At 43.9% G+C, this 22,708-nt stretch overlaps 1 protein-coding gene across 3 annotated transcripts in view; it reads right to left on the bottom strand.

Annotated features, from left to right (window-relative positions):
• The window catches only part of SLC16A7 (solute carrier family 16 member 7), a 212,922-nt gene extending 192,070 nt beyond the window's left edge, over positions 1–20,852 (bottom strand). Inside the window, exon 1 of one of the 3 annotated variants that reach the window (XM_069764499.1) lies at positions 20,229–20,852. The gene's annotated coding sequence lies outside the window, so the exon portion shown is untranslated. Of the gene's footprint in view, positions 1–14,884; positions 15,043–19,168; positions 19,297–20,228 lie in introns of those variants that run through there. The other 2 variants (XM_069764497.1, XM_069764501.1) reach the window with 2 other exon arrangements.
• Positions 20,853–22,708: the final 1,856 nt, after the last annotated feature.

Genomic DNA, 22,708 nt, shown 5'->3' with positions numbered 1-22,708 from the left:
ACAATCTCAGAATCGCCAAGATCCGTTGACGTGTTTCAGAGTTATAACCTCATAAAGGGACAGTGGTCAGAATAGTAAAAATTGTCCCGGTCATTAACGTGCAAACCACCCTCGGGGCTTAAGGGGTTAAAATCTCTAAATCATGTCATCAAGAGATGGTATAGAAATAGAGACAATCATAAATTTTTTTTCCTGCACATCCAGTTGCGTAAGTAGAGCCTGATGGCCTCCAGTGCAATTTGTACTGCCCCATGATTATATATATATATATATATATATATATATATATATATATATATTATTATTATTATTATTATTTATTGTTATAGCGCCATTTATTCCATGGCGCTTTACATGTGAGGAGGGGTATACATAATAAACAAGTACAATAATCTTAAACAATACAAGTCATAACTGGTACAGGAGGAATGAGGACCCTGCCCGCGAGGGCTCACAATCTACAATATATATATATATATATATATAAAGAAAAAAATTAGAACAGCATCATATTACCAAACTTGCGGTGCAAAGCTTTCCAAACCAGTATCTAAGTGGTTCCAATAATATAAGAAAAAAAGGAAAACAGCACACAAAAAAATAGAAATTTGCTTGAAAAAGGATTGGAAATCCGAAATGTTGCCACGCCGTCCAGGCATTAAAGCCCACTTTTTTCTATTTTTTTGTGTGCTGTTTTCCTTTTTTTCTTTTATATATATATATATATATATATATATATATATATATATATATATATATATATATATATATATCCTTTATCCTGTTCTACCGATATTCTTTAAAGTATAAAAAAAAATAAACCATTATACTCACCAGGGGTATACATAAAAGTCATGGGGCTCCATAGAAAAAGTATAATGCACCCCCATAGTCATCATTATAGTATAATTTACAGCCCATATTCATCTATGTAGTATAATGCACAACTCATTGTCCTCCATACAGTATAATGCACATCCCATAGTCATACATACAGTATAATGCATAGCCCATAGTCACCCATGTAGTATAATGCACAACCCATAGTCCTCCATACAGTATAATACACAGCCCATAGTCATCAATGTAGTATAATGCACAGCCCATAGTCCTCCATACAGTATACTGCATAGCAAATAGTCATACATACAGTATAATGCACAGCCCATAGTCATCCATGTACTGTAGTATAATGCACAACCCATAGTCCTCCATACAGTATAATGCACAGTCCATAGTCATACATACAGTAAAATGCACAGCCCATAGTCATCCATGTAGTATAATGCACAGCCCATAGTCCTCCATACAGTATACTGCACAGCACATAGTCATACATACAGTATAATGCACAGCCCATAGTCATCCATGTAGTATACTGTAATGCACAACCCATAGTCCTCCATACAGTATAATGCACAGCCCATAGTCATACAAACAGTATAATGCACAGCCCATAGTCATACAAACAGTATAATGCACAGCCCATAGTCATCCATGTAGTATAATTCACAGCTAGTGATGAGTGAATATACTTGTTACTCGAGATTTCCCGAGCACGCTCGGGTGTCCTCCGAGTATTTTTTAGTGCTCTGAGTTTTAGTTTTTACATAGTTACATAGTTATTAAGGTTGAAGACTATAAGTCCATCTAGTTCAACCCATAGCCTAACCTAACATGCCCTAACATGTTGATCCAGAGGAAGGCAAAAAAAACCATGTGGTAAAAAGTAAGCTCCACCTTGGGGAAAAAAATTCCTTCCCGACTCCACATACGGCAATCAGACTAGTTCCCTGGATCAACGCCCTATCAAGGAATCTAGTGTATATACCCTGTAACATTATACTTTTCCAGAAAGGTATCCAGTCCCCTCTTAAATTTAAGTAATGAATCACTCATTACAACATCATACGGCAGAGAGTTCCATAGTCTCACTGCTCTTACAGTAAAGAATCCGCGTCTGTTATTATGCTTAAACCTTTTTTCCTCCGAACGTAGAGGATGTCCCCTTGTCCCTGTTTCAGGTCTATGATTAAAAAGATCATCAGAAAGGTCTTTGTACTGTCCCCTCATATATTTATACATTAAAATAAGATCACCCTTTAGTCTTCATTTTTCCAAACTAAATAGCCCCAAGCGCCGCAGCTGAATGATTTACATCTGTTAGCCAGCTTAAGTACATGTGGGGGTTGCCTGGTTGCTAGGGAACCCCCAAATGTACTTATGCTGGCTAACAGATGTTAATCAATCAGCTGCGGCATTAAAAACTAAAACTCCGAGCACTAAAAAATACTCGCAGGACACCCGAGGGTGCTCGGGAAATCTCGAGTAACGAGTATATTCGCTCATCATTATTCACAGTCCATATTCATCTACGTAGTATAATGTACAGCTCATGGTCATCCATGTAGTCTAATGCACAGCCCATAGTTATCCATACAGTATAATGCGCAGCCAATAGTCCTCCATACAGTATAATACACAGCCCATAGTTATTCATGTAGTATAATGCACAGCACATAGTCCTCCATACAGTCTAATGCATGGCCCATAGTCATCCATGTAGTATAATGCACAGCCCATAGTTATCCATACAGTATAATGTGCAGCCAATAGTCCTCCATACAGTATAATGCACAGCTCATAGTCATCCATGTAGTATAATGCACAACACATAGTCCTCCATACAGTATAATGCACAGCCCATAGTCATACATACAGTATAATGCACAGTCCATAGTCATCCAGTGGTTAGCACTGCGGCCTTGCAGCACTGGGGTCCTGGGTTCTAATCCCACTCAGGACAACATCTGCAAAGAGTTTGTATGTTCTCTCCGTGTTTGCATGGGTTTCCTCCGGGTTCTCGGGTTTCCTCCCACATTCCAAAGACATACTGATAGGGAATTTAGATTGTGAGCCCCATCGGGGACAGCAATGATAATGTGTGCAAACTGTAAAGCGCTGCGGAATATGTTAGCGCTATATAAAAATAAAGATTATTATTATTACTGTGTACTCACAAATTTAAAGCAAATATATAAATCTGAAGTAGGCAGCTGACTTCAGAGTGCAAGCGACAGGAGCGCATGATGTCACTGCCATGCGCCCCCGGTCACAAGCACACCGATGTCAGCTGATGGCCTCTGATTGGCCAGCAGCGTGTATTGCTGTGCACGGACCCGATAGGTCTGTGTGAAGCAATACACTTCAGCTGATGTATTTGCTGGAGTCGGTGGGCCCCTCAGATTCCAAGACCACGCTGTGACTATGGTAGTTATGCGCTTGTCAGTACTTGCCAATCTCTATCAATACCTCGCAGGGAAGAACACTGTGACGTTCTCTGTACTGTTCCATGCCAACATGGGCTATAGATGTAGAAAATCTTGAGCTGCTCCGTGCCTTTTGCTTGAAGCCATAGCTGCTACCTAAATGTTATACTTGTCCTTACAAGCCATATTGACAATGTTATGTTAATCCGATTAATTCTCACCTTGATGCTATCCTAGACCTTGCATGATAGGAACATATTGTAAATCTCTAAGCTTTAAAGTATATTATTGGCTGACAAAAAATTAACTAATGTGCGTTTTTGAAGACTGAAAGCACTGACTAGATTTCCTGAAGATGTCAATCATAGTAATACACAGCTTATTTTTAAGATGCTTAGATGTTGTGCACCTTGTCATTTATCAACTTGATCCGCAATCTTTTTACTCATCAAGAACAGATAGAGTGCTCGTACTCATGTAATAAACTTGCTGATTTAAAAATCACATAAAGCAGTTTTGATACCTGCTTAAGCAAAACATACACCTCTTAAAATTACAGAAGAAAGCATGTAATTATCATCAGTGAGGAACGTTTCATCTGTGACTTCAATCCTTGGGATGCCTTTACAACTGATGCTACTGAAGACATGTACATTGATTAAATGCACTGTCTATAAAATATGTCTAACCCTTGGGCAAGGACTTACTTTGTGGCAAGATAGTGAGTAATGGCTGTATACCCATATACCCATAATATGTGTGACATACATTCAGCATACGCAGTGATAGAACTTTCTTACATACAGTACATGTTTATGTCCCCATAGGCCTCAATTGGTAAATGGACCAAAGTGACTGCTTTGCTTAATTCCACCCAGTTATTAGGTTCTCTCTCCTGCCATAGAGCTGTATCTAATCTGGGCTAAATTGGCTTTTTGGCGCAACCTTAAACCCAGCAACCCTTAAGGCTTGTTCACATGACCGCATTTTTGTCCGTGAAAAAAAACAGACAGCACTCGGACCAATGTTATTCAATAGGACAGTGCACATTTTCTTCTCTGATGGAATTTGAGTGTGAAAAAAATTGCAGTATGCACTAGTATGTTCCACAAATTGGATGAGGCTTATCCACTCAAGTATGTGAAAAAAAACTGGATGCTATACAGAGATCCAATATAACATCTGATTTTACAGGTACATTACAATTATGTAAATGGTCTTGTAAATGATTAAAAGATGCTGCTTTAAAAAAAAAAAAAAAAAAAGGATTACACGCAGATTACACACCAACGACAAGTGAGAAAAAAGTCATCCCACTTTTCTGAACGAACCTCTGAGCAATTTTTTATATGCTCATGTGGACCTACCTTTTAGTGTATGTTTATACATGGGGTTTTTGTAGCATTTTTTACTCAGCATATTTGGCGCTTAAAATACACAGCAACATATTTGGTGCCTAAACTACGCAGTGGCATATTTGGCGCCTAAAATACGCAGCGGCATATTTGGTGCCTAAACTACACAGCGGCATACTTGGTGCCTAAACTACACAGCGGCATATTTGGTGCCTAAAATACGCAGTGGCATATTTGATGCTTAAAATACGCAGCGGCATATTTGGTGCCTAAACTACACCGCGGCATATTTGGTGCCTAAACTACGCAGTGGCCTATTTGATGCTTAAAATACGCAGCGGCATAATTTGGCACCTAAAATACACAGCGGCATATTTGGTGCCTAAAATACACAGTGGCATATTTGGTGCCTAAACTACGCAGCGGCATATTTGATGCTTAAAATATGCAGCGGCATATTTGGCACCTAACATATGCAGCGGCATATTTGGTGCCTAAACTATACAGCGGTATATTTGGTACCTAAACTACACAGTGGCATATTTGGTGCCTAAAATACGCAGCGGCATATTTGATGCTTAAAATACGCAGCGGCATATTTGGAGCCTAAAATACGCAGCAGCATATTTAGTGCTTAAACTACGCAGCGGCATATTTGGGGCCTAAACTACGCAGCAGCATATTTGGTACCTAAAATACGCAGTGTCATATTTGGTGCCTAAAATGCGTGGAAGCATATTTGGTGCCTAAAATATGCAGCAGCATATTTGGCGCCTAAACTATGCAGCGGCATATTTGATGCTTAAAATACGCAGCGGCATATTTGGAGCCTAAAATACGCAGCGGCATATTTGGTGTCTAAACTATGCAGTGGCATATTTGGCGCCTAAACTAAGCAGTGGCATATTTGGTGCTTAAAATATGCAGCGGCATATTTGGTGCCTAAACTACGCAGCGGCATATTTGGAGCTTAAAATACGCAGTGGCATATTTGGTGCTTAAAATGCGCAGTGGCATATTTGGTGCTTAAAATGCGCAGTGGCATATTTGGTGCTTAAAATGCACAGTGGCATATTTGGTGCTTAAAATGCGCAGTGGCATATTTGTTGCTTAAAATGCGCAGTGGCATATTTGGTGCTTAAAATGCACAGTGGCATATTTGGTGCTTAAAATGCACAGTGGCATATTTGGTGCTTAAAATGCGCAGTGGCATATTTGGTGCTTAAAATGCGCAGTGGCATATTTGGTGCTTAAAATGCGCAGTGGCATATTTGGTGCTTAAAATGCGCAGTGACATATTTGGTGCTTAAAATGCGCAGCGGTATATTTGGTTCCTAAAATACGCAGCGACATATTTGGCGCCTAAAATACACAGCAGCATATTTGGTGCCTAAAGTATGCTGCGGCATATTTGGTGCCTAAAATACACAGCAACATATTTGGTTCCTAAAATATGGTGCCTTTTACAATATTCTTTAGTCACTGAGATTTTTGAAATCTTACGCCCATGCTGGGTTTATTTTTCGCATGGGTTTTGAACCCTGCTGCGTTGTGCCAAGACGCAGCATTTCGATTCTTTCAGTGTTTTTGCCGCTATTTTCACCCATTCCACTATATTGGTGTAAAATGCAAGCAAAAAAAGCTAGAAAAAACACATATAATTTTTTTTGTGTGCGCAGAAAAAATTGATGGAGATGGCAAAAGTTAACAAGCCCAGTGATTGACTGCAGCAGGGATGTGAACTGTCAACATGACTTCACAGCTGCAACCAAAACACTAAACTGGAGCGGCAGCGGAGCTCTGGCACTGAACACGGGGACAGTCAGTAACCGCTCTGCTTATTATGTTATTTATATAAAAGCAACTTTGGGTTAACTTAATGTGGAAGAGATAAAAGATGGCAGAGCACAGTTTTGCAATAAAATGGTGAAAAACAGCATAAAGAAATAGTTGTTTATAAGCTCAAAACTGTAATCAACGAGCTCCTGCTAAATATTAAGTAGAAGAAGCATGAATAGCTCCCCATTCAATGAGTTATTAATAATTGTATAGAACGCTAATATGTTATTGATTGTATCTGGCACTTTAGATTTTCCTTTTACAGCGATTAACTGAATAAAGTTAATCAGACTATTAATTACATTACATTAGTTAAGGGTGAACTAAAGACACCATAGAAACAATATAGTGACATTTATCAGTATCGTAGAGCTGAGTTCATATAATAATCACAACAGCAGAACCTTTCGGAAAATGAGGAGGTGAGCGGTTTTCGCTGTGCTCTCATCTCTGATGCAATCTGGTCCTGTTGCCTCATTTGCATGCTGTCTGAGAGCTGTATTTGATTATCCTACATAAGGGTATGATTAACCAAGCAAAGCCATGCCATACTTCATTCAATTCATTACAGCTGCATTACCAGATTCGGGGTATTTCTCATGCCGTTCTCAACCTCTGAACAGCAGTTTAGATGATGCCATATGGCCACATATTTCCTTGTATATTGCATAAGCGGAACATACTGTACAATGAAATGTGTGGTTTTTTTTTTTTTTACAATTTACACCCAAACTAAATCATGCATAGAGTACATAGAGCCAAAAATCAATACATATCATTAGTTTATTTTTTCAGCATTTTATGAAGCCAAATTGGAAATTACGAACATTTTTTTTTCTTCTTGTTAATGAATCATTTCATGACATTGAAAGGCAATTATGTATATAGGGGTCCTGATTTAGAAGTAGCCAGGTATATCAGTCATATACAGTATATCTGATTTTTAATCGGACAGCACACTGACCCATGGTAATTTATTAGGGATGTTCAGATGAATGAGACAATCGCAGCATGCACTACTTTCTACTGAGTCTCGGATGAGACTTAAACATTCAAATCTAAGGTCGGCCTCACACTCAGCGTATAAAAATACGGTCCGTTATTTACGGCCGTAATACGCAGAAAAGTCCCCAAAACAGTGATCCGTATCTCCTCCGTAGGCAGGGTGTGTCAGCGTATTTTGCGCATGGCATCCTCTGTATGTAATCCGTATGGCATCCGTACGGCGAGATTTCCTCGCAGGCTTGCAAAACGGACATACGGGCATACAATGGATCCATGTGCTCATAAAATCGTAACAACATATATACTGTCTATATATATATATATATATATATATATATATATAAATATATCATACAGCAGAGCCCACGCCAATTTTTTCCGCGATTTAACCCTTTAATTTAATAGCTAGAATGCCCAAATTTTGCACATACACACTACTAACATTAAGGCCATGTTCACACGTTGCGGTTTTTACCGCAGAACCGCAGCGATTTTGCCGCTAGGGGTCCGCTGCAGTTTCCATTGCGTTTACATTTACATGTAAACCAATGGGAACCGCAAACCGCTGTGCACATGCTGCGGGAAAAAACGCGCAGAAACGCAGCAGTTAAAAACCCGCAGCATGTCACTTCTTTGTGCAGAATCGCAGCGATTCTGCATCCATAGAAATGCATTGATCCGCTTACTTCCCGCATGGGGCTGTGCCCACCTTGCAGGAAGTAAGCGGATAATGTGCGGGTGGTACTCGGGGGGGGGGGGGAAGGAAGGAGAGGAGACTCTCCTCCAGGCCCCGGGAACCATATTTGAGAAAAAAAAAAAGAATTAAAATAAAAAATAATGATATACTCACCTCTGAAGTCTCAGCGCTGCGCGCGGCCGTCCTGTCTCAGGTTTGCTATGCGACCAGGACCTGCGGTGATGTCGCGGTCACATGACCGTGACGTCACGAAGGTCCTGGTCGCACAGCATCTTTGGAACCGGACCGCCGCCTGCAGCGCCGAGGAGATCGGGACGTCAGAGGGTGAGTATATCATGATTTTATTATTTTTAACATTACTATTGATGCTGCATATTGCTGCATATGCAGCATCAATAGTAGGGGTAAAATCCCGCAGCGGAACCCGCAGGACAAACCGCGATAAATATGCAGGGATAACCGCAGCGGGTTTGCCCTGCAGATTTATCAAATCCGCTGCGGGAGAACCCGCAGGGACAGTACGCAACGTGTGAACATAGCCTAATAGTGAGTGTGGAATATGCAAAAAAAAAAAAAAAAGGGATATGAGGTGGTTTAATGTATGTAAACCATGTCTCATATCATGTCGGGTTTGCGAAGGAGATAGGAAAAGCCGGCAATTGAATTACCGGCTTTTAAGCTATCTAGCGCTGTATGAAATATTAATATATATACATATATGTGTCTCACTGACATATATAAATATACCGTATATACTCGAGTATAAGCCGACCCGAGTATAAGCCGACCCCCCTAATTTTGCCACAAAAAACTGGGAAAACTTATTGACTCGAGTATAAGCCTAGGGTAGGAAATGCAGCAGCTACCGGTGAATTTCAAAAATAAAAATAGATGGTCCATACCGTTCATTATTGCCCCAGAAGATGCTCCATATAAAGCTGTGCCACATATAATTCTCCATACTGTTCATTATTGCCCCATAGATGTGCCATATAAAGTTGTGCCATATAGTGCTCTGCACCGTTCATCATTGCCCCATAGATGTGCCATATAAAGCTGTGCCATATAGTGCTCTGCACCGTTCATTATTGCCCCATAGATGTGCCATATAAAGCTGTGCCATATAGTGCTCTGCGCCATTCATTATTGCCCCATAGATGTGCCATATAAAGCTGTGCCATATAGTGCTCTGCACCGTTCATTATTGCCCCATAGCTGTGCGATATAGTGCTCTGCACCGTTCATTATTGCCCCATAGCTATGCCATATAGTGCTCTGCGCCGTTCATTATTGCCCCATAGCTGCCATATAGTGCTCTGTGCTGTTCAGTATTGCCCCATAGCTGCCATATAGTGCTCTGCGCCGTTCAGTATTGCCCCATAGCTGCCATATAGTGCTCTGCGCCGTTCAGTATTGCCCCATAGCTGCCATATAGTGCTCTGCACCGTTCATTATTGCCCCATAGCTGCCATATAGTACTCTGCGCCGTTCATTATTGCCCCATAGCTGTGCCATATAGTGCTCTGCACTGTTCATTATTGCCCCATAGCTGTGCCATATAGTGCTCTGCACCGTTCATTATTGCCCCATAGCTGTGCCATATAGTGCTCTGCACCGTTCATTATTGCCCCATAGCTGCCATATAGTGCTCTGCACCATTCATTATTGCCCCATAGCTGTGCCATATAGTGCTCTGCGCCGTTCAGTATTGCCCCATAGCTGTGCCATAGAAAGCTCTGCCATTGCTGCTGCTGCAATAAAAAAAAAACGCCATACTCACCTCTCTTGCTTGCAGCTCCCAGCGTCCGGTCCCGGCGTCTCTCCGGACTGACTGATCAGGCAGAGGGCACCGCGCACACTATATGCATCTTCGCGCCCTCTGACCTGCACAGTCAGAGCGGAGAGACGCCGGGAAGATGGAGCAGCGCCCGGCGTGTGGAACGGGGACAGGTGAATATTACATACTTACCTGCTCCCGGCGTCCCGCTCCCTCTGCCTGTCACACGGTCTTCGGTGCCGCAGCCTCTTCCTCTATCAGCGGTCACCGGCACCGCTGATTAGAGAAATGAACATGCGGCTCCACCCCTATGGGAGGTGGAGCCGCATATTCATTTCTCTAATGAGCGGTCCCACGTGACCGCTGAACAGGGGAAGAGTTACAGCACCGAAGACCGTGGGACGGCAGAGGGAGCGTCAGGATCACCGGGACTAGGTGAGTATGCCTCAGCGCCCTCTCACCCGCTGACCCTGCCGCCCACCGTGACTCAAGTATAAGCCGAGAGGGGCACTTTCAGCCCAAAATTTTGGGCTGAAAATCTCGGCTTATACTCGAGTATATACGGTACATATATATATATTGTAGCGATTTCACTCACTCAGCTGCGACGGCTGACACTCAGGAGACGTGTTCCTTTAAAGTTCACTGGGTTTATTGCTTCATAAACCATGTGGCAAAACAACAGAAAGCAAAATAGCCTTTGGTTCAGGCAAAGGAAAACAAGTGTCCAGTTCATCCGGCTCAGTCCTGAAGCCGAACACACTCAGGAGGGTTTCACCTCCACACATATCTGCTGTGTAAAGGATTAGCCAGTCTTATATAGGACTAACCACACCCAGTAATCTATCACATGATTAGCCATGTGGTCTGACATCACCACAGGTCCTGAAACACAAACATATGGTTATATAAAACAACGCAATATTCCGGGCTACATTACAGCAACAAGGCACTTATGTGGCACATACCTCCCATCGACTACACACCCTTTAGCCATGCTACATACCTCCCCCCTCTGCCTAAAGCCGTGGGGCTTGGCACTTTCTCCCACTAAACAAGGGATTCTTGATAGGGCATCCGCATTACCGTGCAGCTTTCCGGCCCGATGTTCCACATGGAAACTGAAGTCCTGCAGGGATAAGAACCAACGGGTGACCCTAGCATTTCTACCCTTCGTTTCCCTCATCCACCTAAGTGGGGCATGGTCGGATATCAGTCTAAATTTACGTCCCAGCAGATAGTACCGTAATGTGTCCACTGCCCATTTTATGGCCAAGCACTCCTTCTCAACGACTGAGTAGTTCTTTTCAGATGAGGACAGCTTCCTACTCAGATAGAGAACAGGATGCTCCTCCCCATGTAGTTCTTGGGAAAGGACTGCTCCCACCCCAACATCTGAGGCATCTGTCTGAAGAATAAACTCTTTCTTGAAGTTTGGGGCCATCAGAACGGGTTGCTTACACAAAGCGTTTTTCATTTCTTGGAAGGCTGACTCTGTTTCTTCGGACCACTTAACCATTACTGGTTTTGTCCCTTTTAGCAGGTCAGTCAGAGGCGCAGCCATCGTGGCGAAGTTTGGGATGAACCTCCTGTAATATCCCACGATTCCCAGGAAGGCTTTAACTTGCTTCTTGGAAACTGGTTTTGGCCACGTTTGAATTGCCTCCACTTTACTGATTTGGGGTTTTATTTCTTCGTGACCCACTATGTATCCAAGGTACTTAGCTTCTTCTTTACCCAAGGCACACTTCTTTGGGTTTATAGTAAATCCGGCCTCTCTTATAGCATCCAACACCGCTTGGACTTTCTCCAGATGACTCTCCCAGTCCGGGCTAAAGATGACGATATCATCTAGGTACGCAGCAGCGTAGGCCTTATGGGGTGCAAGAACTCTATCCATAGCCCTCTGGAAGGTCGCCGGAGCTCCCTGTAGGCCAAACGGCATCCGGGCATACTGGAAGCATCCATCAGGTGTCGAAAAGGCTGTCTTCTCCTTGGCTTCCTGCGCCATGGGGATCTGCCAATACCCCTTTGTCAGATCCAAGGTGGATATATATCTGGCGTGCCCAAGCCTTTCGATGAGCTCATCAATACGGGGCATGGGATAAGCGTCGAACTTGGAGACCTCATTCAACTTCCGATAGTCGTTGCAAAACCTCCACTCTCCATCAGGTTTTGGGACCAGGACAATTGGGCTTGACCAACCGCTCTTGGATTCCTCAATGACTCCAAGCCTCAACATACGCTCCACTTCCTTGGAGATAACTTCTCAACGAGCCTCAGGAATACGATAAGGTTTCACATTCACCCGCACATGGGGCTCTGTTAGGACCTCGTGCTCTATGACCTTCGTGTATCCTGGCAATTCTGAAAACAGGTCCCTGTTTTCCTGGAGTAACTCCCGGCACTGCTGTTTCTGGGTTTTCGATAGCGTCTCTGCTATAGTAACCGCTCCAACCTCACCTTCTGGGTTGCTTAACAATGACGGAGTAACTGTCGGCTCTCTATCTTGCCATGGCTTGATGAGGTTGACATGGTAAACTTGGAATGGTTTCCGTCTTCCTGGTTGGTGAATTTTATAATTTACCTCACCAAGTTTCTCGACAACCTCATATGGCCCTTGCCATTTGGCCAAGAACTTGCTTTCCACCGTTGGAACTAACACCAGAACTCGGTCTCCCGAATTGAACTGCCTCACTCTTGCAGACCGGTTGTAGACCCTGGCTTGAGCTTCTTGTGCTTGGAGAAGGTGTTCTTTCACGATAGGCATCACCTTTGCAATCCTCTGCTGCATCAGGGCCACATGCTCAATGACGCTTCTGTGGGGCGTGACTTCGGCTTCCCAGGTTTCCTTGGCTATATCCAGGAGTCCTCGTGGATGTCGGCCATATAGAAGCTCAAACGGTGAGAACCCTGTGGAGGCCTGTGGAACTTCACGAATGGAAAACATCAGATAGGGTAAGAGACAATCCCAGTCTCTACCGTCTTTCTCTATAGCTTTTCTCAGCATGCTCTTTAGAGTCTTGTTAAACCTCTCAACAAGACCATCTGACTGGGGATGGTACACCGAGGTCCTCAACTGGGAGATCTTCAGGGCTTTGCATAACTCCCTCATCACCTTGCTCATGAAAGGTGTACCCTGGTCAGTCAGGATCTCCTTTGGCAGACCTGTCCGGGAAAAGACATGGACCAACTCGCGGGCTATGCTCTTTGAGGAAGAATTCCTCAAGGGAATTGCCTCAGGATAGCGTGTGGCATAGTCCAGGATGACTAATATATACTGATGGCCCCGAGCTGATTTAACTAAGGGACCGACCAAGTCCATGGCAATTCTCTCGAACGGTACCTCAATAATGGGCAGTGGCACAAGGGGGTTCCGGAAATGAGGAGTAGGAGCAGTTAGCTGACATGTAGGGCAGGACCTGCAATAGTTCACTATTTCCCGGTGACACCCAGGCCAATAGAACCTCTGCACAACCCGTTCCTGCGTTTTTTCCACCCCTAGGTGTCCACCCAAGATGTGTGAATGGGCCATGTCCAACACTTTCCGTCTATACGGACCCGGCACTATCAACTGCTCTACCAACTCCTCCCTTATTTTTGTGACCCGGTACAACAATTCCCCCCTCAACAGAAAATGGGGAAATCTTTTGTCTGCCCCCGGCTCCTGTACCACCCCGTCAATAACTGTGACATTATTAAAGGCTTCCCTCAGATTGGGGTCCCTATGTTGGGCAGTCCCAAAATTTTCACCGGTAACCTCTAACTCCAGAATGTCAGATGTAGGGGATACTTCCTCCTCATCCCCAACCAGAACACAAAAAGGAAAGCTGTCTGCCTCTGGGTGTGGCGATACCGTTCCAGGGTTCACTGGTTCCCTGCCAGGGAGCTCAGAACCCTTTCCCCACAAATCCCAAAACAAACAGAAATCCCGGCCAATAATTATAGGGTGCAACAAGTCCTGAACTACGCCGACTATGTGGGATTCAGTGCCACATACCGTTTCAATGTCCACCCTGGCCATAGGGTAGTCCTTTGCATCACCATGTATGCACCGCACTCCGACCTTCTTTCCTGGGAGCAGATGAAGAGGAAAAGTGGCCCTCACCAGGGTCACTAGGCTCCCCGAGTCTAACAGTGCCGTTACTGCTCGACCGTTCACCTTTACGGGACACGCTTGAGGTCCCTCGTTGGATGGAGAGTTCACACTACAGACTGGATACGCATAGTATGAACAACGGCGTCCCATGCTGCAGTCCATCTGCTCAGTGGCTTGGGAACAACGGGCAGCTATATGTCCTGGCTTGTGGCACCTCCAACAAATAACATCACCCGTGGGGACCTTGGGCACCACCTCCCCCGCCCTTTGTGACCTTGGACGCACCACCCCTTTTTGGGACTCAGCTGCCCTCTGGGACCCCCAGTACGGCATGGGCTGCCTCCCGAAGGAGCCTTCCAACCCTTGGTATCTCTCAACCAGTCCGATCAGCTCGTCGGCATTCTGGGGATCACCCTGGGCAACCCAAGACTGTATAGGCCTCGGGAGGGAATGGACAAACCGATCCATCATCACCCGTTCTACCATCTGTGCAGGCGCAGAGGTCTCTGGCTGCAGCCATTTCTGGACCAGGTGCAACAGATCAAACATTTGGGAACGAGGTGGTTTGTCCCGGTGATAGCCCCAGGAGTGAACTCGCTGTGCCCTGACAGTCAGTGTCACCCCCAGACGTGCGAGAATCTCGGCTTTCAATTTGTGATACTCTTTGGCATCCTGCAAGGTCAAATCATAGTACGCCTTCTGGGGTTCTCCCGTCAGGTATGGCGCAAGTACCTCTGCCCACTGCTCTGGCGGAAGTTTTTCCCTCTCAGCGACCCTCTCAAACACCGTCAGGAAGGCCTCAACATCATCCCCGGGAGTCATTTTCTGCAATGCACGTCTTACCGTCTTCCGGACGTGGGTGTCATCAGCCAAACCTGGAGTTGGGGCGCTCGCCTTGCCCTGGATGGCGGTTGCCAGAAGCTGCATCTGCTGCTGATGCTCCTGCTGGCTCTGTTGTAACTGCTGCCGTTGCTCCTGCTGGCTTTGCTGCATCTGCTGCCGTTGCTCCTGCTGGCTCTGTTGTATCTGCTGCTGGCTCTGTTGTATCTGCTGCATCAACAGCCTGTTGGTCTCTTGCTGCCTTTGCTCCTGCTGGACCAAGTGTTTCAGCAGGTCCTCCATTTTCTACGGCAATGCTTGCTGGCTTGCAACAGCCTTGACCCAGGACATTCAAAAATAAACTCACGTCTCGTCTCCGCTGGGAACGCTGCCCGCATTCTCCACCAATTGTAGCGATTTCACTCACTCAGCTGCGACGGCTGACACTCAGGAGACGTGTTCCTTTAAAGTTCACTGGGTTTATTGCTTCATAAACCATGTGGCAAAACAACAGAAAGCAAAATAGCCTTTGGTTCAGGCAAAGGAAAACAAGTGTCCAGTTCATCCGGCTCAGTCCTGAAGCCGAACACACTCAAGAGGGTTTCACCTCCACACATATCTGCTGTGTAAAGGATTAGCCAGTCTTATATAGGACTAACCACACCCAGTAATCTATCACATGATTAGCCATGTGGTCTGACATCACCACAGGTCCTGAAACACAAACATATGGTTATATAAAACAACGCAATATTCCGGGCTACATTACAGCAACAAGGCACTTATGTGGCACATACCTCCCATCGACTACACACCCTTTAGCCATGCTACAATATATATATATATATATATATACCCCTATACTATGTGTAGACATTTATCTTAGCTATTCTATTCCAACCTGTCAGTGTGATTTTACTGTACACCGAACTGAATTGCCGGCTTTTCTATAGAACGCCGCTGCGTATTTCTCGCAAGTCACACTGTTGGTCCGTGTGTAATTTGTATTTTTCTCGCCCCCATAGACTTTCATTGGCGTATTTTTTGCGCAATACGGAGCCCATGAAATATGTAACAGAGCCTACGTAGTATATAGCAATGTGGGCACTATATGCGTGGTTAAAAACGACTTAAAATAAAAAATAAACATATACTCACCTTCCGAAGGCCCCTTGAAGTCCTGTCACCTGTGTGCGGTGCATGCGACAGCTTCCGGTCCCAGGGTTGGTATGAGCGCAGGACCGTGATGTCATGGCAGGTCCTTCTCGCATAGCATCCTTGGCACCGAAACCTGCCGCTTGCACTGCTGAGGACAGCGCGTGACCTCGGAGGGTGAGAATAACCTTTTTTTTATTATTATTATTTTTAACATTAGATCTTTTTACTATTGATGCTGCATATGCAGCATCAATAGTAAAAAGTTGGTCACACAGGGTTAATAGCTGCGTTAATGGAGCGCGTTACACCGTGGCATAACACGGTCCGTTAACGCTGCCATTAACCCTGTGTGGTGGCTGACTGGAGGGGAGTATGGAGCAGGCACTGACTGCGGGAAGGAAGGAGCGGCCATTTTGCCACCGGACTGTGCCCGTCGCTGATTGGTCGTGGGCATTTTGCCACGACCAATCAGCGACTTGGATTTCCATGACAGAAGGAGGCCGCGACCAATGAATATCCGTGACAGACAGACAGACAGACGGAAGTGACCCTTAGACAATTATATAGTAGATAGGTATAGGTTTTTATTTAGACATAGTCATGTATGTATGCATGTTTCATTTAGACTTGGTAATGTATGTATAGCCGGCGCTCTGTCTTTGCCTTGGGTGCGGGAGGGCAGCCGGCGCTCTGTCCTTGCCTTGGGTGCGGGAAGGCAGCCGGCGCTCTGTCCTTGCCTTGGGTGCGGGAAGGCAGCCGGCGCTCTGTCCTTGCCTTGGGTGCGGGAAGGCAGCCGGCGCTCTGTCCTTGCCTTGGGCGCGGGAGGGCAGCCGGTGCTCTGTCCTTGCCTTGGGTGCGGGAAGGCAGCCGGTGCTCTGTCCTTGCCTTGGGTGCGGGAAGGCAGCCGGTGCTCTGTCCTTGCCTTGGGCGCGGGAGGGCAGCCGGCGCTCTGTCCTTGCCTTGGGTGCGGGAAGGCAGCCGGTGCTCTGTCCTTGCCTTGGGCGCGGAAGGGCAGCCGGCGCTCTGTCCTTGCCTTGGGCGCGGGAGGGCAGCCGGCGCTCTGTCCTTGCCTTGGGCGCGGGAGGGCAGCCGGCGCTCTGTCCCTGCCATGGGAAGCAAGCCTAGCCTGATAAATGACTAACAACCCTCTCCTGAATGCACACAGAGAACTCAATAGTGAAGGAAGGAGAACGGCCTCACACAACACATAAGGTGGGAATAAACTTTTTTAATTATTATGTAAAGGGTCTCTGTCCGTACATGATGACTGTTCAAACTAAGTCCCACTCCTCGGTGCTTCACGGTGCAGCCAGTCCTTTATATACTCCTCCCCACCTGCTTGATTTCTCTCAGTCTCCACCTCCTCTCCTTTGATTGACAGGTTTCATAGCGCCCGATAAGAAGGAAGGTGTTTTTATAAATGATTATCCCCTATAGATTGTAAGCTTGCGAGCAGGGCCCTCACTCCTCTTGGTATCTATTTTGAACTGTGATTTCTGTTATGCTGTAATGTCTATTGTCTGTACAAGTCCCCTCTATAATTTGTAAAGCGCTGCGGAATATGTTGGCGCTATATAAATAAAATTATTATTATTATTATTATTATTATATGTATAGATTCTCATTTAGATGTAGTCATGTATGTATGCATTTCTGGTTTAGATGTAGTCATGTATGTATGCGCTTCTGGTTTAGATGTAGTCATGTATGTATGCGTTTCTGGCTTAGATGTAGTCATGTATGTATGTGTTTCTGGCTTAGATGTAGTCATGTATGTATGCGTTTCTGGTTTAGATGTAGTCATGTATGTATGCATTTCTGGTTTAGAAGTAGTCATGTATGTATGCGTTTCTAGTTTAGATGTAGTCATGTATTTATGCGTTTCTGGTTTAGATGTAGTCATGTATGTATGCATTTCTGGTTTAGATGTAGTCATGTATGTATGCATTTCTGGTTTAGATGTAGTCATGTATGTATGCGTTTCTAGTTTAGATGTAGTCATGTATTTATGCATTTCTGGTTTAGATGTAGTCATGTATGTATGCATTTCTGGTTTAGATGTAGTCATGTATGTATGCATTTCTGGTTTAAATGTAGTCATGTATGTATGCGTTTATTATTATTATTATTATTTATTGTTATAGCGCCATTTATTCCATGGCGCTTTACATGTGAGGAGGGGTATACATAATAAAAACAAGTACAATAATCTTAAACAATACAAGTCATAACTGGTACAGGAGGAGAGAGGACCCTGCCCGCGAAGGCTCACAATCTATAAAGGATGGGTGAGGATACAGTAGGTGGTTTAGATGTAGTCATGTATATATGCTTTTCTGGTTTAGATGTAGTCATGTATGTATGTGTTTCTGGTTTAGATGTAGTCATGTATGTATGCGTTTCTGGTATAGATGTAGTCATGTATGTATGCGTTTCTAGTTTAGATGTAGTCATGTATGTATGCATTTCTCATTTAGACAGGTATGTATGGGTTTTGAGTCAGATGTTGTCATGTATCTATAGGTTCTCTTTTAGGTGTGAGTTGTAATTTAGACATAGGTATATATGTATTCTGATTTAGACATAGTCATGTATGTATGAGGTGTAATTTAGGAAGTCGGGTATGTATGGGTTCTCATTTACACCTATTTATGTATATATGTTTTCTGTAGGTTCTCATTTGCAGGTAGCTCTGTATCTACAGTAGTTTGGATGTTCTCATGTAGTGTATGAATTCTCGGTTAATACAGTCAGCAAATTGCATACTACACTACCTCCTGGGTATAACCGAGGCAGAGTGTGTAGACTACTCTACGTCACAATGACACATTTATTCCTCTCCACTGGCAGAAGGGAAGACGCTCACCACCCCCATAATGTAGGACACAGATAATTCCCAGCAGAGTCAGGGCAGTCTGGATATCTAATGCAAGTTACATATTCCACATATTTAACAAAGGAACACCAAAGGCACACAAGCAACCTGAATAACCTGTAGAACAATTGGCCAAGACTGCAAAAAAGCCATTACACTACACATTACTAATTCCATGGTGTAGTACAGGAGAAAGCATACGTGGAAAGGTGATATGCTAAAATCTGAACACACATCATGTAACAAGAGGAGAAAAATAAGCTCAAGCTGATTACCTGAGAAATGCTGGGATTCCTACTCACGTCTTTTTTTTTAGAAGTATGAATGGATACACTAGAGTATTTCACTGACGTTTGAAATGTTTCGTAGGAGGAGTGGGCTGACAATGATCTTACTGAAGGAATGGGAGGGGTTAAGAGCGGTTTGAGCTGGTCCTGCAGATGCTGGCTTGCTTACTGTGATTCATAGCAGATTTCTCACTTATGCCCAGGGCGGCCAACCCAACCCAGCCCTTCCTCATGGGTAATGTACCAAATAAGACATCTGCACTGCATGATAGAAAAAGCTGACCAATACCGCACAAAATGTCAAATATGTAAATATACATATAGAATATTTATTCTACGTAGTGCTGCACAAAGAACACATTCAGTTCAGCTCCTGTACAATTAGAACACCTAAAAAAAAGAACATGTAAAAACCAAGCAGTTATGGGCAGCTCCTACTGAACCTATAACCCCAGTGTATATTCTCAATACATAAAGAATTACCAAGAACATCAATATTCTGTTACTAGCTTCTGTCACATAGAGAAGTATCTACAACTCTGATTATTTGGAGAAAGCAAACCTGCATCTTTACAGCAATCTATTGTTATATTGTAAGCAGCTCTATTACCTTGTACCTTACTTTTGCTGCTTTGGCATAAGTGCCAGTACTAGTTGCCGCCAACTCCATAGCATGTATTAACAGATACAGTGCCATGGGAACATTCTACTTAAGTCAGATTAGGTTGAACGGCAGTGAAAATGTTGCAGTTGATGGCATCATTGATTCCTTTTTCATACATACAGTGGGGAAGATAAGTATTTGACACACTACCGATTGTGCAAAGTTTCCCACCAACAAAGAACGGAGAGGTCTGTAATTTTTATTGTTATTAAAACAAAGCACAAGCTATTGTTTTCCCTATTTCTTACAAAGAAGCCTTTATACAAGAGCAGACAAATGTATATGGATTATGATTAGTGCTTTCGAAGCATTTACATTAGGCCTCTTTTCAAATCATATACAAGGAAGTGCCCAAACCAATGATCCATACAGATGCCAACTTACCTGGGCTCCAGTATCGATGATGTTCACAGGGTCGGTGGAATCATTAATATAAGTATACCATTGCCAATATATTTGTAAAAAAAAAAAAGTAAAATAAAAATATGCAATAAAATGTGTATAAAGTTTTATTAGGATTACTTGTCCTGTTCAACAGCTGACAAAAATGTCCTGTCTCCAAGCTAAATGCTCAGCACTAAATAAACATCAGTCCCTGACTGCAAATACAGGAGCAGCTGCTTTGCATCCCTCCTCAGGTACTGCAAGAAAAAAGAAGAAAAAAGAACACTTTGAAAAACTACCATATGTTTCTAGCTTCTTTTAAATCTATTCATAGCATAAGCCTCCCTCTCCAAAACTAAGGAAAATGAAAAAGAAGACAGAGAGTAAGAAACAAAGAAAGAAAGAAGGAAGGAAGGAAAGAAATTGAGAGATAGGAAGGAGAGAAGAAAGGAAGAGAGAGCTGAAGTGAGTGGGAAAGAAACCACCTGAGCACTAAGCGGAGGAGGACATGACTTTGGGAGGGGTTGGACCTTTTAACTCCTGCAGTTTTGTTTGTATAGCAGTGTAGATTTTAAGCAAGAGTGATGTTGCTTTAAGACAAAGGAGCACAGTATGTCTGTGCCTGGCGTTTTACTGTGAGGAGAGTGGAGCTTATATAGGGGAGGTAATTATGTCTCTCTCTGAGAGGAGGGTGTGGGCTGGTCTCTATGTGAGGGGGTGGGGGCTTATATAGAGAAAGTGAATCTGTATCTCTACCTGTTTCTTTCATCAGATGAAATGGAGAAAACAGCAATACTAGGGTTAGCACTTCACATTATAGTTGATAGGAGCACATTCACCTCAGATATAGTGCATTAGTGTAGTATCAGCTCCTACATCATATATGGGATTAATATTACCTCAGAAATTCATGTAGCCACCATGTTCCCTCATGTCTGCAGTGTCAGGGAGTGTAATACTGGAGTCATTACCTCACATTATAGTTGATAGGAGCACATTCACCTCAGATATAGTGCATTAGTGTAGCATCAGCTTCTACATCATATATGGGATTAATATTACCTCAGAAATTCATGTAGTCACCATGTTCCCTCATGTCTGCAGTGTCAGGGAGTGTAATACTGGAGTCATTACCTCACATTACAGATGATAGGAGCACATTCACCTCCGACATCGTGTATTAGTGTAGCATCAGCTTCTACATCATATATGGGATTAATATTATCTCAGAAATTCATGTAGCCACCATGATCCCTCATGTCTGCAGTCTCAGGGAGTGTAATACTGGAGTCATCACCTCACATTACAGATGATAGGAGCACATTCATCTCAGACATCGTGTATTAGTGTAGCATCAGCTCCTACATCATATATGGGATTAATATTACCTCAGAAATTCTTGTAGCCACCATGTTCCCTTATGTGGCTGCTACAAGTTGCCTCACACACAGCAAAGCCATGTCTGTTTGTAACTGCTGTAGAGGAGCAGGTGGCTTCTTCTCATTTATTGTTATAGCATATAACACAGCATTGACCATCATGTGACTATATCTGACCTTATGATGGGAGATTTTCCAGTATCAACCTGTTGTATACCTTGGTTGTAAACTCTAACTTATATGTACATACATGTTGTTTCATCCTCACTTATCCCACATCTTACACGTTTCACGAACTGAATTAGAAATAAAAAAAAAATAGCAATTATTTGTTTTTCTTTTTTAGTGGGTCCTTGAAGTTCCTTATAATTTGGTCGCTAAGGGTAACCATCTCAGTTATGGACCCTTTGTGTTGAGGTGTATCTATCTGTTGGCAGAAAAAGAGGGGGGTTTTAAAGGAGGTTGCTTACAGCAAAGGAGGATGGGAGAGGCCACTGCAGGGATGGGTTACTCCCATCGGTGTTAAGCGGGTGTTAAAATTGGAAATGGGTCCCTTCTAAGTGAGGTCTCAGTGTGACATCTTTGGTATGGACAACAGTCAGCTGAGTCCCACTGGGCCGGTTGTGGTGCTGCTGGGGGTGGCATGGTGGAGCTGTTTGTTGTTACAATTGAAAATGGGTCCTTACTGAAAGAGGTCTCAGCGGGACATTTTTGGTATTGCAACAGTCAGCTGAGTCCCACAGGGCCAGTTGCGGTGCGGCTAGGGGTGGCATGGTGGAGCTGTTTGTTGCAGTTTTTAAAATGGTTTAATCTTCAATTCCCCTTCTCTTTTTCAGAGTCAAGTTAATGTTGTTTATTGTTATTTAGTGGAGGTGTAACTATCTCGGGTGTGGCCCCCTGGTGTGGAGGGGTGACCATCATGGTATGGCCCCCTGGTTTCCAGAAGCTTTTATAGCCTATAAGAACCTGTTAGGGTAAGTCCCTGGGGTCATGGCAACCATATTTTGCATGCCTACGGAATAAATTGGCTCCTACGAGTTAGGAACAGAGGCTGGGGGGGAGAAAAAAGAAAAAAAAGAAGGTAGCCATGCTTTTCAGTTC

This window comes from Ranitomeya imitator, chromosome 4 (genome assembly GCF_032444005.1).
Source record: "Ranitomeya imitator isolate aRanImi1 chromosome 4, aRanImi1.pri, whole genome shotgun sequence".
NCBI classification, from domain to species: Eukaryota; Metazoa; Chordata; class Amphibia; order Anura; family Dendrobatidae; genus Ranitomeya; species Ranitomeya imitator.
The sequence above is the reverse complement of the archived record's forward strand: the minus strand, read 5'-3'. Positions and strand labels throughout refer to the sequence as shown.